Below are 19,873 nucleotides of genomic sequence, written 5' to 3'. Positions count from 1 at the left end.
AGATCTCTTCCTGGCATAATAAATAAGGTAATATGCTCCTGGCCGATGTTAGGTGGCCAGCTTAATTGACACCAGTCTATAACTGTGCAGGACTTTGTTTATAGTGTCCAAGTGTATGCACAATACACAGGTACACTCTCTATTCCATCACTCTCACAGCCGGGTGGAACGGATAACCGACACTACTGGTGAAATATCAAAAGACCAACGCCTTATCGTGCACTCCAAAGCACGGAGATTTACAAACTCAATTTCGTAACTCCAGGCAATTCACTAAGCATTTAACAGAAAGAAAAAATACATTTTTTTATCTGATTTGATAGGTATAAACCATGTATCAGAACAGTCTGCCCTGTGACAAAAGATTTACTGTCGGCTCCAGAAAAAAACCTCAAGTGAGTATAAAATATTAATCGACTTGTTGAAAGGCCTGCAATTTATTTTCTCAACTTCCTACAAACAATGACCCTGTGCGCAAAAAAGTCCAATGAATAAGGACTGCATCACAGCAGGCATCTTGATACAACTCCTTAAATAGTATGACGAGACAAAGAACTACCTCTTCCTACATGCTGTCCGCCTGGTAGTTATGGACGAGAACTGATGCAGTATATGTGATTTTTTATGTTTGTTTGTATGTTTGTTATTTAAAAGTACTGTAATAATCCTTTTAGTGTCTTTAAGTAAGATGCTTTGTCAGTTAATACCGCAAAAATGGCTGACGGATTTGAATGCAATGCGGACGACATTTCAAGCAACAGGCAGTTTAATCAAATGGTAAATGACGTACTTAAATTATTTAGCGACAAAGGCAACAATTTGGGAAATTAGTAGTATTTTAAGGAAATATCAACTTACTGAAGAAGTGTGAGGAATTTATACTAATATTATAAAGCTGAAGAGTTTGTTTGTTTGTTTGTTTGAACGCGCTAATCTCGGAAACTACCGGTCCGAATTGAAAAATTATTTTAGTGTTAGATAGCCCATTTATCGAGGAAGGCTATAGGCTATATATCATCACGCTACGACCAATAGGAGCAGAGTACATAAAAACGGGGAACATTATGATTCTCTTATGTGACGCAAGCGAAGTTGCGCGGGTCAGCTAGTATCTAAGATAATTCAAGCGACTAAAGAAATATAACAGCCTCATATACATAAAATCACGCCTTTTCCAAAGAACTTCACTTAGTACGAGCCTTACAAACTTCCCTTGCCTCATTCACATCCCTAAACAATATTTTATTGGTAAAAACAGTCCCGTAACCATTAAGAAAAGTACATGAATATTCAAGCTATATCGATGCGGGTAGAAAGATATAAACAACATCATATCAGTAGCCAAGAATTTCAAAAGCGTTATAGCTTCAATTTTATTGAAATATACCACTTAACCGGCGCCAGATCACAATACTATACCGAGCAAAAAAATCCAAGTAAAATAACTTTATACGCGCGTGGGCAAACACAAGCCAAGGTGACAATCACCCAGCCAATCAGAAGGTTTTATAGCTCTGACGTCATCGGAACCTGCGCCCACTTGATTAAAAACACACGATTAAGGTGAATGAAATAGTTGTACATACTTTTATGGGGGACTAATAATGAGTTTATTATGAACATAATGCTTTTGACTATAAATAGAGTCATACAGACTTTAGTCTAGGGATAAACCCTTGTTTAGAAGTGATTTATGAGTAGGTAATTCCTTTCTCATTTTGAGTATTGTTAGAGAACTGTTAACTTGATTAATATTTGTCTGTGAAAGATTTGGAAATTGGTCGATCTATACTTAGCTAGGACCCGCATTTGGTCACCACACAATTAACTAGTATGGCAGACTTCTTTATCATTTCCTAAACTAAAATATGATATGATGCTATTTATTCCATTGTCCAAATTAGCTACAGCCAACTAGGCTGAAGCCTAGGCACTAATCCACACTAATATCATCAATTCGAAAGTTTGCATGTGTCTGTCTATCAACTACTCTTTCACAACTAAACCCCTAAACCAATTTTGATAAAATATAGCAGAGACGTAGGATCAAACATAGCCTACTTAATATTTCTTCATACAAAGATGCAGAGTTACTTATACGATAGTTACTTTTTATGATTGTAAAAATAGTCGGAAAGCCGTTTTGAACGAAGCAGATGCGGAAAATCACTTTTAAAAATCTGTGGAATGAAGTGTTGTATAAATATGTATATAACATTGATATGTATATGACAACACAAGTTACATTGTTATCGGAATGCGAACAGAATATCAAGTGCCGGAATAATTATGACAAAATGACATTTTGAAACACTGAGGACAGATTTTTGTATCTGATTATATGAGGATCTTTTGGTTGTATAAATATTTTCGTTTTATACACATTTATCGTGTAATCGTACAACTCCAGAATAAAAATCGGGTGGAAATTGAATTCATACTAATATTTGGACTAGGGTTTTCACTCAATTTCTCAAAAACGACTAAGGCAGATTTGAAAAAGAATTATGCTAGAAGTAGTACTTTTGATTTGGGATTAATTCCACCGATACTTAAGAGTAGTAAACAAATAAAAGCAACATTATTGGATAAACTCAGATAAATGAACAGATACAACCAAAAACCAGGAGTACTGAAAATCAAAGGCAGAGCTCTCTGCCCAACAGTAGTACCCGGAATTAGAAAAATCTATACTTATATTATAAAGCTGAAGAGTTTGTTTTGAATTGAATTGAAAAATTCTATTTGTATCTATAGACCATTTATTGAGGAAGGTTTTAGGCTATATAACATCACGCTACGGCCGTTAGGAGCGGAGTAGCAACGAAAAATGTCACAAAAACGAGAAAAAATTTGACCCAATCTCTCTTATGTGACGCAAGTGAAGTTCTATCTAAACAATAAACTACAAATCATCAAAATAATTGTCACGCCAAAAACAATCCTACAAAAAGCACTATGAAACTTAGTAACACACAAAAAGCAACCAGCCGGTTCCATACATCACACAATCTTATACAAGTGCAGATAACAAAGAAGTACTTAATATTCTAACTGCATTTAATTCGTACATTAAAACATGCTCGCTTGCCAAAACGTTTGTACTACGAGATCTGAATTTTGAAGTAGTAGGGATGTGCTATATCTAGGTACTATTTGTTATACAGCTATTATACTGGCTTTATAAATACTAGAAATGCTAACTTATTACCTGTTCTACTTCTAGGCAAAGGTCTCCTCTTAGAATGAGAGAAGAGTTAGGCCTCGAGTTAATCACGTTGCCCAAGTGCGGATTGGGGACTTTATTATATACATTCGAAAACCGTGATAGAGAACTCTAGGCATGCTTGGTTTTATAACGACACATTACCGATAGAACGATTGACAATAATTCTCATTTTTTGTTTCATTTTACTGCTTATTAGACCGTTTAGATTTAAATACTTAAGTATTATACAAATATAAGTTTGAAGAAACTTTTATATGATAAGGAAATCCTAAATTTAAAAAATTACAAATTCAACTAATTATTTACTTATTAATATTATTTCTTACTTTTACATTTCCACAGCTGAACATGGACCTGCTTTCGTTACAAGGGAAGCTAGGTTTCAGACAATTACATACACAGTTATTATTAAAATTAACAAAAAATCCAAATTCACTAATTAATCTCCTCATAAAAAAGTATATTTTCTACCAACATGTTTTCTCCTATAGACAAACTAACTACTATTTACAAGTAAAATCTCCTCAAAACAAAATAAAAGTCCACAAACATATAATTTCCATGCATAACAATCACATACAATTTGTAGCAAACATCTCAATCTACGAGTTAATTTGTTCATTCATAATGATCAAACGTAATTATGGCCTAAGGTACAATAACGACCACTGATTAACTAATATTAGCTGTGATTAATAGCTGCTAGTTACTTGAATAACTGTTGTAGATAGCTTGTTAGCGTTTTTTGAAGGTATAAGAGTCTTTATCATTTAGATTGTTAAATTCAAAACATAGGTTAGGGATTACTTGATAGAAGAATAGGTATGGAATGGAAAGCAGCATTTTTTAAGAGAATCAACGAAATCTCGACAAAGGTAACTTTTTTTGGTCTACAAGCATGAAAACAAAGATTTACGATGTTCATATATTGATTTAAAGTGTACGATACTAAAGTGCTTTAGGATATAGCAATGAATCGGTTTTTAAAGGAATTTAAAATCTAACTAATTTAGTGGACTAGCGCCAGACTCCTTCTCATATTGAGACAAGGCGTACCTATATTCTCCATATTTAACAGAAAGATTCATAGATATCTATATAAGAATATGCAGGCAAAGAGCTATTAGCGTAATTTTATGTATCTTAGTTTAGAAAAATCAAATAAATGTTACAAAAATTTACTCGCTTTCAAAAGTCACATAATGCTCACACTTTGTTTGATTATAACGATAACCAATTTATAACAGTTATCAATAACACTTTTTAAGAAGTGAGGCGTGTCCCCTCACTATGAACTAGAGTGATGTCAATGTGACCAACATTAGCACAAACAAAACGAACGACGAGATTGCGCGACTCTACATGTTACCGTTCAGTTGTAGGGCTGGCAAGTGCCATGTTATTATACTAATACTATACTACGTATAAGTCGATACCTCCCACGCAAGTGGTCGCAGGTTCGAACCCGAAGCAACACACCAATGACTTTTCAAAGTTATGTGTGCATTAGAAATAATTAGCACATGCTCCAACGGTGAAGGAAAACATCGTGAGGAAACCTTGCATGCCTTAATTTGTTTAATACATTTATTAAGGGCATGCAAAGTCCCCAACCCGCACTTGGCCAGCGTGGTGGACTCAAGACCTAACCCCTCCCTCATTACGGGAGGAGACCCTTGCCCAGCAGTGAGACATTAATGGGTTAAATTTATTTATTATTTATACTACATGAACCCCCGGTTTCTGAGTACATTTAGCTGTAGTTTATCTGTCTGTCTGCACGTTTGACGCAGTGGTTTAAGCAGTCACCTCACCGCAACAACCGTAGCGCCGCGTGTGGTTCGAATCCCAACAGGGACAAATCTTTGTGTGATGAGCACGAGTATTTGTACCGAGCCTGGTTGTCAATTTATCTATATAAGGTAATTGGAGGTATATCAGTTATTTTCCAGGTTACCACAGTACAAGCTGTGCTTAGTTTGAAATCAAATGACTGTGTGTGAGTTGTCCAACAATATTTATTTATTTATTCATTAGCATTTTTTATATGAGTTTAAACGCTATTGATTTGATAAACTACCGCTAAATGTAGCCAAAGAGTTAAAAAGTCTTGTAATTTGTGACCTAATTACCCAGTATTTTATTGTACAAACACAAATAATCACGTAGTTAACAGCCCTAATGAGCGTAAGGCCAAACTGTCACGAACACACATGTCCTTACCGCTTACTCCACATACGTTTGAAATGAATTACTTGTCACATATACAAACAATACTTAAATAAGTATATATACATACTTATATTACCTATGCACAGAGTGTTTCTGTTTGAAGAAATGCCTAAGATTTTGTCTGAAAGTAATTGTAACTATAATATATCATATTAACTGACCCACGCGTCTTTGCTCACATATGATCTATCGTTCTCTATTTCAGCAGTTCTTGACATTAAAATGGAGCTTATTTTTATTTCAGGATTTTGGACAAGCTATCTCCATGATTTTATCAAAGTTCGTTCAGTGGCTTGGCTGAAACATTATCAGACAGCCAGACAACAATAATAAGCCACATTTTGATACGGCTTATTATTGATTAAAAAAAAAAACAAAAACATTGATTATAAAAAATACTATTTTATACTTACCTAGTGTCTGATACAGTTTCATACTTTATTTTTAAAAACACACACCCTGTACATGATATGTACACAGTTGTTCACAAGGTATGTTTGCATCTTCTTTGACAAGCCAGAGGTCACATTATTATTTGAAAATAATTTCAACATTATGAGTGATGATCTTTTCGTATAAGATAGCTCCTGGGGTACTTGGGAGACGGCACCTGTCACTAGTGTTAAATATTTATTTACAACTAGTAAATTGATATTTTTATTGCATTATTTTCATCCTCGAGTGTTACAGGAAATATGGCATATAATTGCCAAATTATTCGTTCTCGAGACACACATTTGGCGATTCATTTTTATTTATATAGACTAGTTTATGCCGCGGCTTCATTGCGTGCTATTTATTCTTTAAGAAATCCTAACTACCTATATACATATAAGTGGCCGTAAGTGCGAAATTATTTGTCTTGTCTATAGATGGCCGCACTATTGAACTGAGCGCCTCCGTGGTTCAAAGTCCAGCACCTCAGTCATTAAACCATGTCAAAGGCCTTCAGGCGGTTTGTATAACTTTGACACTAGGTTAACCACTAACCATACGATGAATGAACGGAGGATTCCTTCAAGAACTGTTCAAAGAACACTCAAATATCCAAGGTTTCAGTACTTCAATACTATCCTTCATCTAAGATAAGTAATCACAGCAAAGATAGTTTACCGACTGTTGCTATAATCTAACTACATTCTCACAGCCGTCGGTCAAGCGTGAACCAGGACGGACTATATAAGGCACCTGCAACGAAGGTCGTATTACGACACCGCTACACATGAGATGTTACAACACAGTCTTGTCTTGAGATTTAGATCTTTAGAATAATGTTAGGTGTGGTCCTGATAGTAGGTCGTGTAGGCTTGTATTTAATACATGAACTTATTAGGTGCTTTCAAAATCGAATTAGTTGACGCGCGTGAATTCCCTCGTGTACAAAGTTTGTACCTCTGTTTCAATTGTTTAGGGGTCAATTTTTTAAAGGATTAGTAGCTGCTATTCGATCCTAAGTCCTCAACTATCTAAATACAACATTTCATTAAAATCGGTTCAGCGGTTTTAGCTTAAAGTAGCCACAGACGTAGGTTCGCATTTTTACTATTAGTAATGACTGTTCTAAGGGATTTGCGACTTTTTTACTTAGAATACTGCATGGTATGCAGAATTTGATCACGAAGTTTTCCTTTAACTTTAGAATAATTTATCATTATTTTGAAAGCCTAGATTTTTAGAATATAAAACCATTTATCAGACCTAAAAGCTATTTTTTTTACACTTAGTCCATTGTTATAGTTATAAAAACCCGAAGCACATTTTTCAAAACTATTATAGCAAATAATTTGCATACTAAAAAAGTAAAAAATGCACTTATTTCAATAGCGAGGCTAGCACAAAGTACCAGGGCAGCATAAATGCAAGGAGCGTAGATCGAGGCCTGCAGATAAACACCCACCCACATGCAAGCGACTTGGAAATGATTGACGCATCGCGCTTGCGAGTACCAACGATATTACTGGTTCTGATATCTTTATATGAGATGGACAAGACTCGTCTTAGGTATGACTAGTTTGCCTTTGAATACTGAAAAATAAACTGAAGGTTTCGCAAAAAAAATGATGTCATTCTACACCAATGATAAGCGTGCAAAATATGAAGAAAAGATTTTTCAAATTGTTTGTAAAGTAATTTCAAGCAATAATCCACAAATTATATAAGAATCTGTATTGACATTTAAAATTATGTTTGTCTATCTATTGTGTTATACGGTTAAACTGTTTGAATTAATTTGATTAATTTGAAATTATATTTTAAAAATCAATAATGCAAACGCGATACTCCAATTTGAGTAAAACAAGTTATAACACATAAAATACAATAGAATACACAATTTCTAAACGTTTTACTAAACATTGAATCATCTACATAATTATAATTTTAAAGTGAATTAACAATTTAATACAAAACACTATAAATTCAGAACTAATTAATTCTCAAGCGAACCGTGCGAAAATAAACCATTACATTATAAAAGATGGCCACAAAAACAGGAATAACTACTTAAAAATTAAAAATACTACGTTTAATAAGGTCACAGACCTTTCAAGTACCTCTTGAGGTCAAAAGTCCAAGTGTGTGCGGTCAAAAACATCTTTTATATGATATTTTTTTACCTAATTATGAACATTTGTTAATATGATGGTACTAGGATTACATGAGTCGAGAGGAGATTACAAAAAACATTTTAGCCGTAACGTAAAGTGAAAAAGCATTGATGATTGAACTATGTGGTTTAAGCATTCACCTTCCACACAAATGATCGAGAGTTAAATCATTACTAATGACTTTTATTGTGTGTATTACAAATAATTATCACTTGTTTTAACGGTGAAGGAAAACATCGTGACATATTACATGCCTGAGAGTTCTTTAAAACAGCTCTTTAGGAGACTCTAAATCAACACTTGGCCAGAGTGAACTCAAGGCTCAACTTCTCTTTATATTCCGTAGCCCTTTGCCCAGCAGTGGGACAGTAATGGGTAAAATATAAATAGAAAAATAATAGCCATGTCTACACATTTTAAAGTCTATGTAAAGCATAATAATATGTATACACTTACACAGCAAATGTTTATTGTTTGTATCTCATACCATTGTGTATAAATATTATAAAATACACTGTAATTATTGTTTGTTTGTTTATGCCAACGTTATGTGAAAACTACTGCAACAATTACGATTGAATAGACTTTGAAAATGGATCTATGGTAACATTATAGAGTTTATTTTTGAAAGGTATTTAAAAGAGTGTTTGAATGAGTTATTCATGTTAAAATACTGGACGAATTTAAATTAAATTTTAATGGGATTTAGGCAAAGGAAGCTTATAACTCCGGAAATCCTTTCAAAGAGATCAAAGCAAAAGCTAGTAATGTTTTGTGTGTTATATTGGAAGCAAAACTATACTGCTTATAGGCTCTAAAATACTTATTACCAAACCGGGAATTGAACCTCCCCAAGGTTGGAAAAAATCGCAATAACGGAATTATACGCTTTATACTTGTGTTTACATACATTTTCATACACTATCATACGCCAATGTACGAGTATCCTTTCAAACACCTTCATACAATTACTTAAGACAACTGAAATAAAGCCAGTCACATTATTACACAAACCAAACCGAGCGCAATAACAAGTATCTATACTTGTAGTTATAACAAAGCGTTTGTTTCATACCGTCGTTATTTGTATAAAGATAACTTATCAGTTCAGCGATAATTGGACATTAAGGAAGAAGGAAGCGAAATAAGGCTGTTCAATGTACGCAGATCCGTTTATGTCTACGGTTTTGTAGGTAATTTTTTTGTGTACTTTCAAAGGGACTGTAAATAACTGGTAGTTTTGCCGTCTGAATAAGTACCTATTAGATAATCAGGGCGAATTTTGACACTTTCGTTTATTCATTTACTTACTTATTTATTACAAGAATTTAAATCATATTTTTGGCTTCTATTTGTTGTATGAAGATCCCCCATTTTAGTTTTTCTTCAATGTCTATAATGTACAGACATGAGGTTGTTATAATTTTATTATATGTATAGATTAATTTATTTATCTATCGGATAGTGAGAATAATTCTATTCTAATTTATTTTGTTGTTTGTCGTATGATTAGTGGTCAACCTAGTGTCAAAGTTGTTCAAGCCGCCCGAGAGGCCTTTGACGTGGCTTAACGACTGTTATCTTAGTAGACAACAACCGGGACCGACTTTTAACGTGCCCTCCGAAGCACGGAGACGCCCAGTTCAAATACCACTATGCGGTCACCCATCTATGGAATGACCGCGCCAATTCTAATTTATTAATATTACTATTTGACGTAGATTTTTAAGGAGATTAGGGTTGATAAATCTTTTAAAATACTACTCATATAATTTCATATTTCAAATTAGATCAAAAAACCATCCCAATTAATAAATTATAAAACTAAAAATACCGAAGTATACATAAAACGAATTAAACTGCACATAAAATAAATAATTAAAAAAAGGTTAATTCATATATTAAGAGCAGTTGAAATTAATTTCTAGAGGTCGCGTTGATGTCTTTTGTACGTGACAGTATATTTACTATGTTTGCTACTACTAACCTTGAAAACTCATTTTAAATGTAGTTTTTTATACAAAAAGAGTACAGCCGATGGTTTTTTTATACTTCATTCTTACTTATTTTATAAATGGACAGTTTGTGAGGCTGCATGTTGCAGTTTCATAACAAAACTTAGACATAGATTTTTATAAAATTTACATACTTATAGCTTATGCTATGACTAACATCCGAGGAATCTGTCAACGTAAACATGGTTACAAGGTAGTAACATGAATGCAAAAGTTTGTCTACTCTTACGCCAAATTGCTGAACCCATATTCGTTAAATTTTGCACGAAAATAGTTGAAGACAGTATCGAACATAGTTTTCGAATTTACGCCAGCATAGTTAAACTGCTGGTACAAAGGATTATTCTTAATACACGAACAAAGCCGCGTAGAACAGCTAGGTTTAGTATAATTTGTACACCTGACCGCCAAAACGTAGAACAACTAATTAGTAGTGAAAACAAACGTAGTTTCTTTTGTTATTTGAAAAACAACAAGTTTCTTTAAAGAATAAATTAGTTACGCCAACAATGAATATAACAATTGTGAAGTCTCATTTTTAAATGAACGCTGACTAAATATGTAAAGCATTGGAGTTTTAATCCAAAATATTGCATTTCTAATTAAAGTCCTCATATAAATCTCAAAGCTTCAAAAATATTGTTTAACCCACTCCCATCTCACTGCTGGAAATAGATCTCCTTTAACAACGAAAACAAATAATACCTAAATATATGCAATGTTCAATAAATTAGTTAAAAACCAATAAATAATTAACTAATAATACATCGAACTCCCTCATCACCTTAAGTCAAATTCCTTGCTTCGAACCCAGTACACAGTAGTGATACACCATAACAACTGAATCATGGTGTTAATGAGTTGTTTTTTGTCCGATGACGTCACAGGACACGGTCGGACGGCCGCGGCTCCTGCCCACATTACGCCTGCGCACTGAGACGCTTTTTGTAAGAAAAGCTCAGGTTTTACTGCAAGCGAGTAGCGGGAGATATAAAAAAATTAATTACCCAACCCGCACTTGGCCAGCGTGGTGGACTCGAGGCCTAACCTCTCCCTCCTTACGGGAGGAGACCCTTTCCGTAATGGGACATTAATGGGTTAAATATAAAAATACATGAATAAAAAAATAAATATAGTGAACTTAATACTTCGCCAATTAATTTAAACATTTATTATTGACATTTAACATGTCTTTTGTGTCAATTTACCGCCTTTTCCAGCCTCCTTTTGTAATGAGAATGGCTAGGTATTAAATCCATCTTACTGACCACTGGGTTAAAACAATACATTTCCTCAAGGACTGTTTTAAAGAACTCTCAGGCATGCAAGGTTTCGCCACGATTATTTTCTCCACCGTTTAAACAAGATAAAATTATTTCTAACGCACATAACTTCAAAAAGTCTTTGGTGTGTTATGGTTCGAACCCTTAAACACAAGTGATACTTTTACCATTATAAAATTAAAATAAAAAGCAATTAACGCTGCCCGCTTGTCGCCTATGAAATCGCTAGAAGTAGGACCGCGGCTTATCTCAGCAAAAACCTGAGTATTACTAATTAACAACATCCGACCACCGTGCTGATTCGCTTTTTGCGATGCTCAATAAACTTGAGCGCGAAAGCTATCAAATACAGAGTTATTAATAGAACTGCCCGTGAATTATGAACTCCTGGTACTTGGGGTGTGGGAAATCTGGGAAAATTTATATAGTTGTAGATGTAAGTCCGCCTGCTTACTGCCTTTTTTTTTCTTTGTCTTGTCTTTATCTCATGTTAAGTTGGGTAGAAACAATATAATATCTCTGTTCTCAAAAACATGCTGCAAAGTGATTTGCCTGATTTCGCCGCCTTCCTTACTTCAACTCCCCTTGGGAAACCTTTCTGTTTGGGTAGTTCTATCACACAATATATAACTAGTAGGTGTCAAAAAATATTATATTAGCCTCTAAAATGAACATATTGTGAAGAAACCATGCCTGATGTTCTCTAGGCAGGTTCAGAAACAATTCAAAATTCCAAATCCGCAGTGAAATCAAGGATTAATTTACAGATTATATCTATTACTCCGGGGACAGTAATGAGTTTTGATTTTAACATTAACTAAATCTGTTATAACTCTCTCATTGCTGGGCAGGTAATGTATTATTCTCCCAAAAGTCGTGCCTGTTTTATCGCGAATACAAACCAAGTGATTATTTTCCACTTACCAAAGAAGTACAAAAATGACTTGTGAAATATTCCAGTTCATTTGAATCCCAAAATATCCTCCACTTTCCTTTCCTTTATTTTTAAATTGCGTGATAAGATGGCGGTATAACACGCAAGCCTTAAAACAATAGAAAAAAACCTTTTTAATATCCCTCGATTGGCCAAATTTTGTGTGGCTTCAGAATCATCCATAATTTACTAAAGTGAATGTCTGCTTGATACACTTTGTATCTAAACTGCTGAGCCAATATTAATGGATTTTTGCGGTTTAAAGTTGAAGGTTTGGGATCAAACATAGGCCTTAATATTCAAAAATAACGATACATCATTATCAGCAAAGCCTTTTTTTAATATGAATATGAATTAAGAAATCAAGAATCACTAAGATAGAACGTATTATATACGAGCGGAACCGCGCGGATAACAACTAGTGAAGAGTATATAAACATACCATTTCAAAATCTTTTTGTAAAGAAACAATGAATGGCTTATAAAAAGAGGTTTTGAAATCATCACAAGAAGACCGGAATTAGATCAAACAGCGTTTGATAAATTCCACCATTTCATACTCAAATTAAGGGCCATTCTAAATAATGATCGCCTCCAGGGATGTTGCCAGTATTAAAATACCTACTTTAAAATGTTGCCGTCAAAAAAAATGTTTAATGTCTGCATTTAAATGAAACCTACGCAATGACTAATGAAACTGAGTAATGTTTTATTACGAAATTAACAAATCTGTTTAATTAACATCACGTTAATTGCATAGAAGGTAGGCAGAAGTGTATTAATACACTTGTCATTGAAACATGATTTGTAGGGGATATCTCTGTTTATTATATCCCTACATAACCTCAAAAGTCAGTAAACAAACTTAACGATCAGAGAGTAAAGCAACTTTTAACGCGGAAACTCCTTAGATGGGAGACCGTTTATTGGTAATTTCATACATAACATTACGCCTGAAGTTGTATGAAAGATACATGAAGAAATACACCATTATTAACACAGCCATTCATAAGTTAGTTTCATGTAATAGAGAGCAAGCCTTTTGCCATATACCGGGCCCGTTTCCTAAGTCCGGACTACTATATTGAGAATAGTATAAATTGGAAAAGACCCATAGCATTCTGTTTGACCCGAGAATTGAACCCATATCGAAGTCGAATAAGTGTCTATCCGACAGTTAAATTGACAGATAACGTAAGAAACCAACAATTTATATTTCACCTGATAAATTAATTAATACAATTTAAACAATCTTGAATAAATTGTTAAAATATTCAGTTATTCTTATTGCCAAATGCTTCAATGTTCGTAACAGTAAAACTTCTAATATAATCTGAAACGTATTATTTATTTCAACGCTATCAAGGTTAAACACATTTTAAAATTAAAATCATTCGGATCCATTAACACGCTGAGGTTTACGACTTATTTGAAAAACAATTTACACTTAATGAATACTATATTCAGTAGGATTTTACATACATACAAAGTCCAAATATTTATATTAAACACTGGCTGCAATTGTTTAAATTATTGTACTTATTTCCGAGGATTACTCTGTTTTTTTTTTATCTGTGAGAATGAATCTATAAATGTATTTGTTACTTTTTCAATCCAAAATTGCTAAATGAATTTCGAAGAAATTTCGTACACAAAATTTCGGAGACAGTTTATAACTTGACAGAGCCCATAGGTCTACTAAGTCTAACTAACTAAGTCGCAATCAGAAACAAATTTTATAGATGTATAAATCTATCTATTATCTCTTTGAATTTTACATAAATTGGGATCCATAGATAATCATCTATGAGCAGGCTAATTTGTATTTTAAACCTAATCTTATAGGTGGACGTTATCGCACAACGATAAAGCCTATAAATAAAGAAAAAAAAGTCTACTCTTCTGCGGCTAAACCGCTAAACCAATTATCATAAGACTAGCCATAAAGATGACTAAGTATCCGACATAAAAAAATTACGACTATATTTTCCAAAATCAACCCCTAATGCCCAGTTTCTGAGGCACATTTAGAAGTAGTTTATCTATTCAAACTGTTATTTTTATATGAGTTCAAACGCTATGGAATAGATAAACTACCGCTAAATTTACCTCAGAAACCGGGGGTAAGCAACTGAAAGGAACGTCAAAACTTCGATCACGAGAATGAGGTATAGCCGATACACTCATTACTTGTAAATGTATGGTATGCTTTGTTTATATACTTATTCATTTTATTATCGTTGTTAATATAAATAATATTATTAAATAAATAACATTACTTGTTAAATACCTTTCTCCATTCAATAGTTGTATGTATTGGCTGAGTATTCAATGCCTTACAGCTATGTAGGAATAAGTAGACGTGTATGCATACTTATAAAATAATTATCTTTATTGTAAGTGAAAGAATGGTTATTGTTTCATTACATTTCTTTAGAATTCCGACGATCTTCAACGATGAGAATATTATGTAGAAATAACTTTATAATAATAATATGGTAAAGTAAGTCTCTACTCGCTCCTTCAATGCAAAAGGGCCACAACTCAAAAAAAAATGAAAATCGTTTTATTGCAAAAATGACACCTGAACCGACTATATTTTATAGTAAAAAAAAAACCCCCATCATTTTTGCTTATATTATGGCTGCACTGACTTACTGCCCTTTTTGCATTAGCTCACTTTGACAGGTAATGTCAGTGCAAAACAGCCACTTTGCGAGTTGCGCCCGGAGATTCAACGCAAATGCTCGTCAGTTGCATGAAAAAGTGCCACAATCCAAAATATGTCTGTGTTGGGTGCAAAATTTCAATTTAATGTGATTATATTTTACAATACAAAACTGCCATATTTTGGAAAACGTCCTTTTTGCATTCTAACTATAGTATTTGTTACCATATTTTGTAATACAAAAGTGCCATATTTCTGAAAACGACCGTTTTACATTCAAACACTAGTATTTGTTATTATATTTTGTAATATAACAGTAGCATATTTTGAAATACGTCCCTTTTGCATTAAATTATTGTGGAATAAATAATCATTTTTAGCGTGCTAGAATGGGACGGCCAGAAATATGACCGTTTGGTATGATAATAATTATAGTTTTCGTTACAATTTTAAAAATAAAATAATACATTTTGATGCAGGCAAAGTAAAGAGGCACCCTTTCCTTTCAAATTCCTCTTTCAGGGGCAAGATCCGACCAGTCCTTTTCAAATGCGTCTAGGTCATCCCGCCATCTCCATTTAAGTCTTCCGCGTCTGCTATGACCATCTTCTGGCATCCAGTTGGTAGATATGCGGGTCCACCTTTCCGAATGCATATGGATAACTAGCTGACCCGCGCAACTTCGCTTACGTCACGTAAGAGTCATATTTTCCCCGTTCTTGTAACATTTTTTACTGGTACTCTGCTCCTATTGGTCGTAGCGTAATGATATATAGCCTATAGCCTTCCTCGATAAATGGGCTATCTAACACTGAAAGAATTTTTCAAATCGGACCAGTAGTTTCTGAGATTAGCGCGTTCAAACAAACAAACTCTTCAGCTTTATAATATTAGTATGGATATAATATTAGTATGGATGTGGCCGGCTCAGTTCCATTTCAGCCAGGCGGTCTTCTCCCTTACATCGGCTATGCGAGTTTGGGAGCGCAGTATAGAATTTCGGACGTGATCTGTTCTTTTGATGCATAATATACTATGCTCCATCGCTCTCTGGCTCTTTCTGGTTTTCCGTAAGGGACCATGTTTGGGCAGCGTAGATAAGGACGGGTAGTAGGTATAAACATGTCGACGAGCTTTCACTTCAGTGACAGTGGAAGGTTACCCTTCATTAGCTCTTTCCTGGACCAGGATCTCTTTCAGGCACTTGTGACACGTTTGTCCAACTCTTTGTCCCGTCAGTTGTTAAAAGAGGTTATCTGGCCCTAGCAAGTGTAACTCGTCGACATAGTCTATGACGTGCCCGTCTACCTCGACCCTACGTTTTGTGTTGTTGGTCATAACCTGGGTTTTTGTACGGTTCTTACTCAGTCCAATCTGAAGGTTTGCCGTGCTCAGATCTTTGAGCATTGATTCGAGTTCCGATGCCGAAAAAGAGAAGAGGACTATGTCATCTACAAAACAATGGTTTGTTAACTGTTTACCACTTACAACTATGCTTTTGATTACCATAACACCGCCAGGCTCCTGAAAATTTCTCTGAGGGTGCTGGTAAATAATTTGGGAGATAGCGGGTCTCCCTGTTTCACGCTTGGAATGATATTGTTGTCTATTGCTTTGATGAGTTTGATGTTTGAAGGTTCGATTCTACATAGTATCTTTAAGTAGGACTTGGATGGAGTGATGATTCTATGGCGGAATGAGTAATGCTGTCAAAAGCTTAAAGCAAATACTCCTGCTGCACTCAGTCTACTCGTCACGTTACCCATTGATTGATGATGATGATTGATGTTTAATTTTACTAAATAATGAAAGTTACGCACAAAGTTGATCTCAATACTTTTACTTACTTAATAAAAAGTTAAGATTTTTTCATTTAGATTGTTTAATACAATGTTTTCCTGGTCTATTCAGTTACGGTTTTACTTAGTAATTATTAATAAACTTTTTGATACGGTTTTTTTACCAAAAAAGTACAATTAACCATTTTTATTTGTAAAACTGTGTTTAATTTTTGACATATTTCTCATAATATTGGTTCAAATTTTGAATGCAAAAGGGACTTATATGCTTTTTTCTCTTAATAGGTAACAGCTATTACAAAGTTTATTTTGTAGAAAGATAGAGCTAAAAAATACGCATCTAATGATATATTAACATCTTATATTTAATAAATAAAAATATGAAATGTTATAAAAAAACAGTTTCAAAAATTTGTTTTGGCTCTCCTGTAAAATTTATAGATTTCGATTTGTGGCCCTTTTGTATTCAAGGAGCGTACTTAGTTTTTGGACTATAAAAGGTAGCCTTGTGTCGCAGGGCCTTTTAAAACAAACAAACAACGGATACAAATTATAACCAGAACCTAATTTCATGTTAGTTATGTGTGGCAATCGAACCTACGACCTACCAACACATTGGTTTCGGCAACCATCGTAACCGCCTCGCCCCGGAGGCCGTCAAAATAGGGTAGACTATTGGCCAAATCGGCTACGTTTTATCTAATGTCAGAAACATTAACACACATCAAACACTTTTAGTATAGAAATACGACATAGTGACGTCACTATTTCGAATTTCAACATTATTTAAATAACATACATATAGGAGCATAGAGGTAAGCAGATACCAAAGAACGCCACTTGGTACGATCCTAACAAACTTCCATTGCCTCATTCACATCCATACATCAAGAAATTACATAGGATGGGCATTTTGGATGAACCTTTTACAAGTGTACACAAGCATTATTTGTTAAGTACAAGCATTATATGTTTTTGTTAATCCTGACAACTATCTTACCCCCGGTTTCTGAGGTACATTTAGCGGTAGTTTATCTATTCAATAGCGTTAAAACTCATATAAAAAAGCTATTGAATAGATAAACTACCGCTACATGTACTCAGAAACCGGGGGATATTGCATTATCTATATACATACGAAAAGTAAGTAGTAGTATGATTCTAGATTCATACCTGCATTTCAATCTAGCTCATGATGTCAATGTTTCTAAGAAATTACTAAAGATTCTATGTTTTAACTTCTAAATAAAAAGATGACAGTTTAACATTAGCATAACATCACGGCTGTTTCCTTGAAGATAAGCAGAGGTGTGTTATAAATTAATACACCTACACATGTTTGGTTTCCAATATGGTGTCTAGTCATTTAAAGAATTGTTTTGCTGATTCCGGGTTGTTACTTATTAATTACTGACTGCAAGGTCCCAGGTTCAGTTACCAAACTTGAGCTAAATAGCTTCGATTTTCTACAAAATCTGTACTTATAAAAATGAATCATTCAAATGCATGTACGTACATAACTTTTCGACCACTTAATTAAATAAGGTTATTTTTTAATATGTTTGTAACTGTATAGGATTTATACATCGGGATAAAATTGTAATTTACCCAGACGAAGTCAAGCCAGTCTGCTCTTATAAGTAAGATAGCATATCTGCTAAAATGACAGTAAATGTATAAAAACAAATGTCAACAACAACAATTGTCTCCCCGGTAAGGTATCCGATACCTATTCAGAAGTTTTAAAACCAGCCATAAGTCTATCAAGACGTCATCGCGGACATAACGCAACGCTAAACAGTGTTAAACGTGATAATATACGGTACGGATACTTAACTTGTTAAAGACTGCCTCTGACGCGGTCGGTAGTGTATCTGACTGTTGACCACGAAGATCGGGTCGATTCCCAGGACGGACAAAGTGCTTGGCCCTTTTTATCTATACTAATATAATAAAGCTGAAGAGTTTGTTTGTTTGTTTGTTTGTTTGAACGCGCTAATCTCAGGAACTACTGGTCCGATTTGAAAAATTCTTTCAGTGTTAGATAGCCCATTTATCGAGGAAGGCTATAAGGCTATATAACATCACGCTACGGTCATTAGGAGCGGAGTAGCAACGAAAAATGTTACAAAAACGGGAAAAATGTTCACCCATTCTCTTAGGTGACGCAAGCGAAGTTGCGCGGGTCAGCTAGTAATTTATATTAGAGTAATCTCTCCCTCTTTCGGAAGGATACCCTTGCCCAGCAGTGGGACAGTAACGGGTTTTAAAAACATGATGATTTTCAACAGTCTGGAATTTAGCAATGTACCCGGTATATGGCTATAGGTTCGCTCCCTATTACATGGGACAAACATTGTAACAAATGTTGGTGTATTTCTCTCTCTACCCACACTTTTAAGTATTATGTGATATTATGTATGTAGTAGTTGTTAAAACTGCTCAGATCTACTCGACCGACATTACGTTCTAAAGGTACATTTGATATTAAGTTGAGCAACCTGTTACAGACATATACTACCAGTTAGCTTGTAAATTATCTCAGTGCAAATTTCATGTGTCCTTGCCACAATCCTTTTACATCGATTAACTAGACTAATCGACTTTAATCACTTTTAAATCGATTTGACAAGACAACTATATGATATTTAGTATTATTTATATTTAAATTCACGCTTTAATGTAAATTGAGAATCAAATATTAATTTTAAAACTTACCGTGAAATTCCTATCCGCACTTATGTTTTGACACAACACAACACAATTTCAAAACACGAATTGACACTACACAACACTATTTTTAGTTGTAACACTGCACAAATCGGCGCGAAATTTGACAGTAAATTCAATATGGCGTCGGTCCGCTCTCTACGACAGCCCGAGGTCGACTGAAGTTGAATCAAATCGCAGTGAGAGAGCTCATTACGTAGGCTATAGAGTTAAGGCTTTAACGCATATGTATAAGGCTGTTTGCAAGGAAAACGACTCGGTTTATACATTTGGACGAAGGTGTTTGTCATACAGCCAAATCGGTAAATGCTATCGATTATAATCGTGATGTCATTTGGGCCCACTCGTTGTTGACTTTGCTTCGGATTGGAACGGAT

The 19,873-nt window shown here is 34.3% G+C and overlaps 1 protein-coding gene across 1 annotated transcript in view; it reads right to left on the bottom strand.

The window, feature by feature from the left end:
* blo (bloated) overlaps positions 1-19,668 on the bottom strand; it is an 87,737-nt gene extending 68,069 nt beyond the window's left edge. The window contains exon 1 of the mRNA XM_076129629.1: positions 19,485-19,668. The gene's annotated coding sequence lies outside the window, so the exon portion shown is untranslated. The remainder of the gene's footprint in view (positions 1-19,484) is intronic.
* Positions 19,669-19,873: the final 205 nt, after the last annotated feature.

The sequence above is a fragment of the Anticarsia gemmatalis genome, chromosome 22 (genome assembly GCF_050436995.1).
Source record: "Anticarsia gemmatalis isolate Benzon Research Colony breed Stoneville strain chromosome 22, ilAntGemm2 primary, whole genome shotgun sequence".
NCBI lineage: Eukaryota > Metazoa > Arthropoda > Insecta > Lepidoptera > Erebidae > Anticarsia > Anticarsia gemmatalis.
This window is presented reverse-complemented; position numbering and strand designations above follow the sequence as displayed.